The sequence below is a fragment of the Anabrus simplex genome, chromosome 1, assembly GCF_040414725.1.
Source record: "Anabrus simplex isolate iqAnaSimp1 chromosome 1, ASM4041472v1, whole genome shotgun sequence".
Lineage (NCBI taxonomy): Eukaryota > Metazoa > Arthropoda > Insecta > Orthoptera > Tettigoniidae > Anabrus > Anabrus simplex.
This window is the reverse complement of record NC_090265.1, coordinates 1715370043-1715380431: the sequence shown is the minus strand read 5'-3', so window position 1 is coordinate 1715380431 and position 10389 is coordinate 1715370043.

Sequence of the window (10389 nt, the reverse complement as noted above, 5' to 3'; positions counted from 1 at the left end):
AAATTGACTACAGAAAGTGTACACGGGCCCGTTTGTTAACGTAACTGAAATGAAATTAAAACTAAAATTTTAATCTTGGGAAAACCCACTCATTTGATCAGTTTAATTGAAATAGTTAGCAATATGAGGCTTCACAGAAACATAAAACTCTAGCCCAATTAATAAACTACGAGGGCAAAAATTCAATCCACGAGTGACAATCACACAGAAAAACAGGAGGAAAACAAGAAGAGACCAAGCGAGGATAGGGAAATCTTTCACATCAGTCGAAAATACATCAGTAACCTTAGGTCACACAACCAGCACGCAAAACCCACCGGCAACAATAAACAATCCCGCCCCAAAACGAAAAGCATTGCCATGGCAACCCAAAAAACACGCCGCGTCCCACAATAAGGTACAAGGCACAACCAAGGCGAGAAACCCCAAAAAAGCTAGAAATTCACTAAACATAAAATACCGGAAAAACAGAAGAAGCAAGATTTCCTTAAAAAGAACAAGGAAACTAGAATTATATGCTACTGCAAAACCTTGCACAGAATAAAGGCAACAGAGTGCCGCGACACAATTTGAATTTACATGATTAATTAATGGGTGAAAATGATGGTTAATAAGTAAAATCTCCTTATTTTCATAGTCTTTACATGCCTATAAGCTTGATATTTTAGTAGAAATAACCACACGACCGTCCGGTTTGTAGTTTCCAAAAAAAAAATTAATTTCACTAACTTCACCATGAAATAGTTAATTTCAAAACACGGATCACATGAATTTCCTCGCAGTTTCATAATCACAGGATATAACTTGCCAAATGATGAACCACTTACTTGAGTGAAGTAGACGCTCAGCGAAGATGAGTTAGATCCTCACATACTTACAGACGCTTACTGAAGAGTTTGGTTTCCTTGGTCAGAATTAGTTAAAACCATTTACTAATAGGACGATGCAGAAGATGAAGTAAAACGGGTTTCAAATCCATATCACAAGTCCCTCAGCCGGGGTCTATTCTCCAACATGACGCCAACATCTTGAGAATCCCATTAAAGCAACTGCACGCCATGACTCGCAGCAACGAACTGTTTATAGTACAAAATGGCGAGGTTTGCTCCCTCAGGGAGTAGCCGCGCTCCGATTGGTAGAAGAGCGCGCGGGGAGGGGAACTCTATTGTGGGTGATTGACGGAAGATAGCAGCACATATTAGACGAGGAATGAAACAGTCCACACCATACAGAAATGCGAGAATGTATTGACGTTGTCATTAGTCCACAATAAGGCATATAAATAATGTTCAATAAGTATCACTAAAACACTTAGTGTACGAGGGAAACCATACGCTTAGTCGTATAGAATAATTAAGTTTTTTTTTTTACGGCGATGTTGCCAGTTCAAAATAGGTTCTCAGGGTAGGGTAAATTGCGTTACACCGTAACAAATTAATAATAAAATTTCATACTGTGAGATTTGATATCTATTAGTTGTTGTGTAATTCAAACTGTCTATTGTTATTTGAGATAAAGATTAGGAAGAATGTCATTATTGCCAGGATAGCATCATAATAATTAAATGTACGATGATTGTATCTCCTCCATAGTGTTGAATAATGTAAATAAACCAGCCATCTAGATTTATTTCTTGAATGATTTACAGTATCATGGTTATAATCCTTTCTGATCTTTCCTTTCTATTTAGTCTTATGGCATCTGTTTCAGGCTTTAGTTTAAGTGATTTTAAATCATCGTGGAAGCTACCAATCTGGAGATAAGAGACATCTGACTAGCTGGTGCCACCAAGCGAATACTCTATATCTGCATTGCAATTTATCATACACTTAAACCACATATGAATCGTATTCAGGTGACATTAAAGGGACATACTCATAATAGTGGATGCATTGTCCATGTTTAGGTGGATATCAGATATCCCACATATACAGTATAAAACTGTTATAAAAATATTGTAACGTACTGATTTAACCCATGAATGATGATTGTCACCATATGTACCGGGTATATTTTATAGGTTGGGCATGATTATGAATCCCTCTTTATGTAACATCGAGTGAGGCACTCACCACCCTCACATATAGCGGTACCCAATTTTGGGGTACCTGGAGTCGCTTAGGCCTATGTCCATCACCCATTGGGGTGTTACAGAATTCCATGCCAGCCTCTTCATTTTTACCTTCCATAGCTGATCTTCATTGGTCAAATCCTGCTCTCTTCCATTTTACTACACTGTCAAATGCCCCCTATCCTGCAAACCAAGTGACCTTGCTGCGGTGGGGTGGCTTGTACATCCCAGTGAAGCAGATAGCCGAGCCATAGGTGCAACCATATTGGATGAGTATATGTCAATAGACCAGACTAATGAATGACTCGTTGAAAGAGGGGTAGCAGCCTTTTGAAAGTTGCAAGAGTGGCAGTTTAGATGATTGATATGGCCTCATAAGAATATTTAACACTGCTTAGCTATGTTGATACTGCTACAGGCTGAAAACGCGAAACTACAGCCATATAATTCCCGACAACGTACAGCTCTCTCTGTATGGATGATGTACGAATGATGGCTTCCTCCCAGGTAAAATGTTCCAGAGATAAAATAGCCATCAATTCGGTTCTCCAGGTACAGACTACATGAGAGGAAGGTGAATATTGACGTTCTGTGAGTCGTAGCATGGAATGTTAGAAGTTTGAATTATTGTGGTAGGTTAGAGAATCTGAAAAGGAAAATGGATAAACTAAAGGTAGATGTAGTTGGTATGTGAAGTACATTGGTAGGAATAGCAGGATTTTTGGTCAGGCAAAAACAGAATTATCAACATAAAATCAAAAGGGGAAAATGCAAGAGTTGGTTTACTTAGGTATATAGATAATTTATATATCCTGGCAAAGTTAGTGACAGCTGTCCCTGTCTTACACTTAACCAGTAATGGAATTAGATTGATAAATGACTAATTACAAATCATAAAGAAGTAAATAACCCGTGAGAGGTCGCACATGGAGTTTTCTTCTGGGTTCTAAATAATTACGAATATGTAATGTCATAGGATTCAAGCTTATCAGCTGTCCCCCTCAATAGCTTTTCCCCAAACTGTCGGCTAGTAGTGGGGGAAGTTTCAGCCTCGCAACAATCACGTCGTCAGTGTGAGCATGCTTTTTGTAAGCGTCTGGAGCTTTTGTCCGTGTGCGACCCAGTGCGGTTCTCAGCGAGCCGGAGTTTTCATCCACGTGTGACCTCTTATGTCATGTAATTTACGTAAACATTCATGCTAAGTGTGTAAATATTTCAATAGTGTAGTGTTTTCTGACATTTTGTGTTGACATGGAAGAAGAAAATGAAAGTATTCGCAGACAGTATAGAACATGAGGAGTAGCAAGAACTGCTAAATGCAAATAGGAAGGGCTCATTTTGAAAACAGTTATTTATTGAAGAGACAGAAGACTGATGGAGTAAATGATGTTGATGATGATGATGCCAATGTGTTGGAAGACAGTGATCATGAATCCTATTTTGAAAATTCTGTTGATGAATTACAGGAAATAGGTGAACTAGACGAGGAAGTAAATGTGATAACCCATCCTGTGTATACTGGAAGAGATGGGACAACACACTGGAATGTTCACGCACTGCCTAAAAAAGTTAGAAATTTTGCTCGCAATGTAATAGGAACCCTTTTACCTCAAGTGTGGAGACAAGCCGTTGAAGCGTGCACTCCACTCGATGTGTGAAATCTGTTTTTCATTGGCGATATGGTGAGTGATATAACCAACTTTACAAACATATGAATAGAGAAAAATCGAAGTAATTACTCATGGGAAAGAGACGCTGCGAACACAATGTCTGCAGAAATTAAAGCCGCCCTTTCGTCTTTTGTATATGTCAGGAATTCTGAAAGTTTCCCACCTGAATTTGCTTGGGCATCAGATGGCAATGGTGTAGAATTCTTTCAAAGTTGTATGTCTGTCAAGCATTTCAAATTCTTACTGCGAGCTCTTAGATTTGATGATATGAATACCAGAGAGGAACGAAACTCACTTGACAAACTTGTGCCAATCTGAGAAGTATTCAGGAAATTTGTGGAAAACGGCCAATGTAATTGTGTAATTAGTGAGTACTGTACTGTGGATGAAATGCTGGAAACATTTCATGGAGAATTTAATTTCAGACAGTATACTAGGAGTAAGCCGGCAAAATATGGGATAAAGATATTCGCATTGGCCTGTGCAAGAACTTACTACACTGTAAACATGGATTTCCATGCCAGTAAGCAACCAGCAGGAACCTACTCTGTTTGCAATTCTTCAAAAATGTGGTAGAGGAGCTGGTGCAACCATTATCAGGCAGTGGTCGCGATGTGACTGTAGACAAATGGTACTGTTCATATCTTTTGGTAATGGACATGTTACAGAACCATAATTTAATAGTACTTGGTACTCTAAGAATGAACAAAAGAGAGGTACCACCTTTGTTCATTCAATTTAAAAATTGGCCTGTAACAAGTTCCATCTTTGGATTTATCAATCAATCAATCAATACTGATCTGCATTTAGGGCAGTCGCCCAGGTGGCAGATTCCCTATCTGTTGCTTTCCTAGCCTTTTCCGAAATGATTTCAAAGAATTTGGAAATTTATTGAACATCTCCCTTGGTAAGTTATTCCAATCCCTAACTCCCCTTCCTATAAATGAATATTTGCCCCAGTTTGTCCTCTTGAATTCCAACTTTATCTTCATATTGTTATCTTTCCTACTTTTATAGACGCCATTCAAACCTATTCGTCTACTAATGTCATTCCACGCCATCTCTCCGCTGACAGCTCGGATAATACCACTTAGTCGAGCAGCTCTTCTTCTTTCTCTCAGTTCTTCCCAACCCAAACTTTGCAACATTTTTGTAACGTTACTCTTTTGTCGGAAATCACCCACAACAAATCGAGCTGCTTTTTTTTGGATTTTTTTCCAGTTCTTGAATCAGGTAATCCTGGTGAGGTTCCCATACACTGGAACCATACTCTAGTTGGGGTCTTACCAGAGACTTATATGCACTCTCCTTTACATACTTACTACAACCCCTAAACACCCTCATAACCATGTGCAGAGATCTGTACCCTTTATTTACAATCTCATTTATGTGATTACCCCAATGAAGATCTTTCCTTATATTAACACCTAGATACTTACAATGATCCCCAAAAGGAACTTTCACCCCATCAACGCAGTAACTAAAACTGAGAGGACTTTTCCTATTTGTGAAACTCACAACCTGACTTTTAGCCCCGTTTATCAACATACCATTGCCTGCTGTCCATCTCACAACATTTTCGAGGTCACGTTGCAGTTGCTCACAATCTTGTAACTTATTTATCACTCTATAGAGAATAACATCATCCGCAAAAAGCCTTACCTCTGATTCCATGCCTTTACTCATATCATTTATATATATAAGAAAACATAAAGGTCCGATAACACTGCCCTGAGGAACTCCCCTCTCAACTATTACAGGGTCGGACAAAACTTCACCTACTCTAACTCTCAGAGATCTATTTTCTAGAAATATAGCAACCCATTCAGTCACTCTTTTGTCTAGTCCAATTGCACTCATTTTTGCCAGTAGTCTCCCATGATCCACCCTATCAAATGCTTTAGACATGTCAATCGCGATACAGTCCATTTGACCTCCAGAATCCAAGATATCTGCTATATCTTGCTGGAATCCTACAAGTTGAGCTTCAGTGGAATAACCTTTCCTAAAACCGAATTGCCTTCTATCGAACCAGTTATTAATTTCACAAACATGTCTAATATAATCAGAAAGAATGCCTTCCCAAAGCTTGCATACAATGCATGTCAAACTTACTGGCCTGTAATTTTCAGCTTTATGTCTATCACCCTTTCCTTTATACACAGGGGCTACTATAGCAACTCTCCATTCATCTGGTATAGCTCCTTCGGCCAAACAATAATCAAATAAGTACTTCAGATATGGTACTATATCCCAACCCATTGTCTTTACTATATCCCCAGAAATCTGATCAATTCCAGCCGCTTTTCTAGTTTTCAACTTTTGTATCTTATTGTAAATGTCATTGTTATCATATGTAAATTTTATTACTTCTTTGGCCTTAGACTCTTCCTCTATCTTGACATTATCCTTGTAACCAACAATCTTTACATACTGCTGACTGAATACTTCTGCCTTTTGAAGATCCTCACATACACACTCCCCTTGTTCATTAATTATTCCTTGAATGTCCTTCTTGGAACCTGTTTCTGCCTTAAAATACCTATACATACCCTTCCATTTTTCACTAAAATTTGTATGACTGCCAATTATGTTTGCCATCATTTTATCCTTAGCTGCCTTCTTTGCTAGATTCAATTTTCTAGTAAGTTCCTTCAATTTCTCCTTACTTCCACAGCCATTTCTAACTCTATTTCTTTCCAGTCTGCACCTCCTTCTTAGTCTCTTTATTTCTCTATTATAATAAGGTGGGTCTTTACCATTCCTTACCACCCTTAAAGGTACAAACCTGTTTTCGCATTCCTCAACAATTTCTTTAAACCCATCCCAGAGTCTGTTTACATTTTTATTTACCATTTTCCACCGATCATAGTTACTTTTTAGAAACTGCCTCATACCTGCTTTATCAGCCATATGGTACTGCCTAACAGTCCTACTTTTAAGACCTTCCTTTCTATCACATTTATTTTTAACTACCACAAAAACTGCTTCATGATCACTAATACCATCTATTACTTCAGTTTCCCTATAGAGCTTATCTGGTTTTATCAGCACCACATCCAGGATATTTTTCCCTCTGGTTGGTTCCATCACTTTCTGAATCAGCTGTCCTTCCCATATTAACTTATTTGCCATTTGTTGGTCATGCTTCCTGTCGTTCGCATTTCCTTCCCAATTGACATCTGGCAAATTCAGATCTCCCGCTACAATCACATTTCTTTCCATGTCGTTTCCCACATAGCTGACTACCCTATCAAATAATTCCGAATCCGCATCAGTGCTACCCTTTCCCGATCTGTACACTCCAAATATATCAAGTTGCCTATTATCTTTAGAAATGAGCCTTACACCTAGAATTTCATGTGTCTCATCTTTAACTTTTTCGTAGCTTACAAATTCTTCTTTCACCAGAATGAAAACTCCCCCTCCCACCTTTACACCTTTACACCTTTACATTTACATCTGAATGTACAATTGTCTCCTACATTCCAAGAAAAAACAAAGTGGTTGTGCTGGAGATGCAGCAAAACCCGATGTTCTATCATTTTACAATGGAACGAAAGGAGGTGTAAATACAGTTAATGAATTTAAGGCTACCAACACCATTGCAAGGACAAGCAACCGATGGTCGTTGACCATTTGCTATGGCCTTCTGAAGGTGGGTAGAATAAACAGTTTCATCATTCCGAAGAATAATGTGAATGACACAGGAATGCTCAGGAGGCAATTTTTTAAATCTCTAGCACAGAAATTGTGTAAAGAGTACGTGCAGCTACAATTGATGCACAAAAATCTGCCAAGAACACTGCGAGCAAGAATCCAGGAGATCAGTGGTGTAACACGAGAGAAAATACATCCTCATCCAGTTGCTCAGAGAGGCACAAGAAGTTGTTTCAAATGCAATTGGATGAAGAACAGGCCCTCAAAAACCAGGTGAGCTACATATGGTTATTTTATAGGCAAAGAGCACACTGTCCTATGTCTCAAGACCGTGCAGAAAGTGAGCAGGTGACCAAACTCGATGACGGGGAGTAGAAGACATAGGCCTGTAATGAGTGTGATGAATGTGCCTGGTCTCAGACTGAATACTTTTCATTGTGGTAAAATAATTTTTATGGTAGCCACTCAGAGTTAGGAAATGTGGTAGTGAGTGCATAAACATCTGTTTATGACATTTATTGCTTTCAGAGAAGGTATCTTATCCTATAGTTATGTCAAGCATCGTTGCAATAGACAATTATTATGTTTTCATGGTGTTTTAATTACGTCTTACTACTTACTTAAAATATGCATATCTTTATAAAAATCATGTTGCCGTTAGAATAAATTTTATCAATTCAGGTTTAATTTTGAAAATTGCTTGAAAACATTGGTTTAATGCAGATGTATGATGCCTGTGATTATTTATTTATGTTACTGTAATATACCAGCTATAAATAATATCAATGGTGACACAACTATATCATTAGTGAAGCTCTGTTTGTCTTTATCATGATCACGAAAGAAAACTCTGTGAGTGACCTCTGTCATTCGAACATTCTATCCTCCCTCCCATGGGTTAAGAACTATATAGAACTACTGAACTATAGCTAAAAGTAACTACTTGTAAGAGAAAGCACAATATTACGGTACAGAAAATCAATACAGTTTTGAAGATATACATAAACACTAAAGTTGTAAAAATCAAAAGAGAATTATCTGTGAAATGAAAGTTACTGTTGTACTGTTGATTATCCACCCAAATTGAGAACATACAGGGGAAGTATAAAGTAGGCGGGAGAAGAGGATTTTAAAGAAAAGAGAACTAGGAAGTAGGAAAGTGATTATGTCTTGCAGCCTTGCTATTTGTGTCTTTCCATCAGATATTTTGTGCATGACCATTCTTGGGCACTGGTATTCCTCTGACATCTTGTAGTAGATTGTTCCATTCACGAATTCCAGTAACTGTGAAGGAATTACCATATTGGCTTATAATTGGATAAGATAAGAACGAGCATGTCCTGTGCTCTTATATTTTTTCCATGATGTAAAGAGAGATTATAGAAATTTTCTTTAAGGTATGAAGGAGAATTGAGATTTAAAATATGTTGGAGTAAGATTAGGCAATGAAGATTACATCAGTCTTGTAGACGTATCCAGCCGAGTTTGGTGTAGGACAAAGTTGCATGGTCTGTATATTTAATGTTGCAGATGAACCTCACACATGCATTTTGCAAGTGCTGTAACATGTTTAGTGATTCATCAGTGCAGTCGTCATAAACTGTATCACAGTAATCAAGAATTGCGTTTGCATCTGTGCATCTTTCTGTCCTGAAGTTCAACCATCGTTCATTTTTATCATTACGAAGAATCAAAACATATCGTAGTTCTCTCTTTCTAAGCAAAGTTTACAGGACGTTTTTCCCCTTTGTTTTGAAAGTGAAGCTCTTCTCCAGTAATTTCATATTGGTTACTGTTTTCAATTTGTTATATTGATTATTTTCAATGTCTTCCATTTGATATTTTTTCACACAGGGAGGTGTTAAGTACGGCCTCAAGGCGACCATCCCCTGTAATATATCGTTCCTTGGTTCTCCTCCAACCCTGACAGCCTAGGAAAACTCACTTCCACTCCCTTCATGACCCCTCCTTTTCTTTGGCCAATGCATTCTTTTCTCTGACTTCCTCTTCAGTCCTTTGCCTCTGAGAGGGCAAGGCATGTTTCTTGTTTGAATTATCAATTCAAAGGGCCCAGGGTTCGAATTGTGGCTTGGCCAGGTATTTTACCTGTGCATGGTTTTCCTCTATATCAAAGGCTGCATACTGCCAGGTTCCACACAAACGCAAATACATCCCTCAAAGTGAGTCCAGCCACAAAACTGGGCCAATTCCACAGCAAGAGCCAAGAACAAGAAATTAAGGAGAGGAGGTGAGGAAGAAGATGATTAGAGGTCTGCTGCCTTTCCCCATGAGAGTCTACAGCTGGTCCACTGTGTGTCTACCACAAGGTGTCTCATCTTCTGGTGATGTATCAAAGGTAAGCCTGGTGGTCTGTCACTATAAAGGTAGCCTCTTCCCATGAGAGACTCCAGCTGCTCTACTGTGTGTCTACCACAAGGTGCCTCATGTTCTGGTGATGTATCGAAGGCAAGCCTGGTGGTCTGTTGCTGTGAAGGTAGCCTCTCCCCATCAGAGGCTACAGTTACTCCACTGTGTGTTTACCACATGATGCCTCATCTTTTGGCAATATATTGTACCGGGAACGCCGCTACGAGGGAAGTCCGAAGTATGTTTGTTGAACTTCGCGCAAGGTGGAATGTAGGCAGCCCGCCGAACGCAGTGACGCACCCAGCGAGTGACGTGGCCGCCGTAAGCCAGCTATCTGCGACCATATAAGGTAATGTTCCAGCTTACCCTCAAAAGTACATTTTGCGCTACTTTATCGCTATTTTGACACTGCCATCTTAAAAACCTTTACAATGGACGTCATCTGTCAAGATTTCAAGAAAATCCACCGAGTATCATAGGAGTTATAAGGGTAGATAGTACCTGAGTTCTAGACACTTCCAAGCGAACGTGTATAAAAGGAGGATCACTCGACCTACGAATTCAGTATCTGTCACTCCGCCGTCTCTGCGACACGGGTGACAGGAGTAGTATTGCGCATGT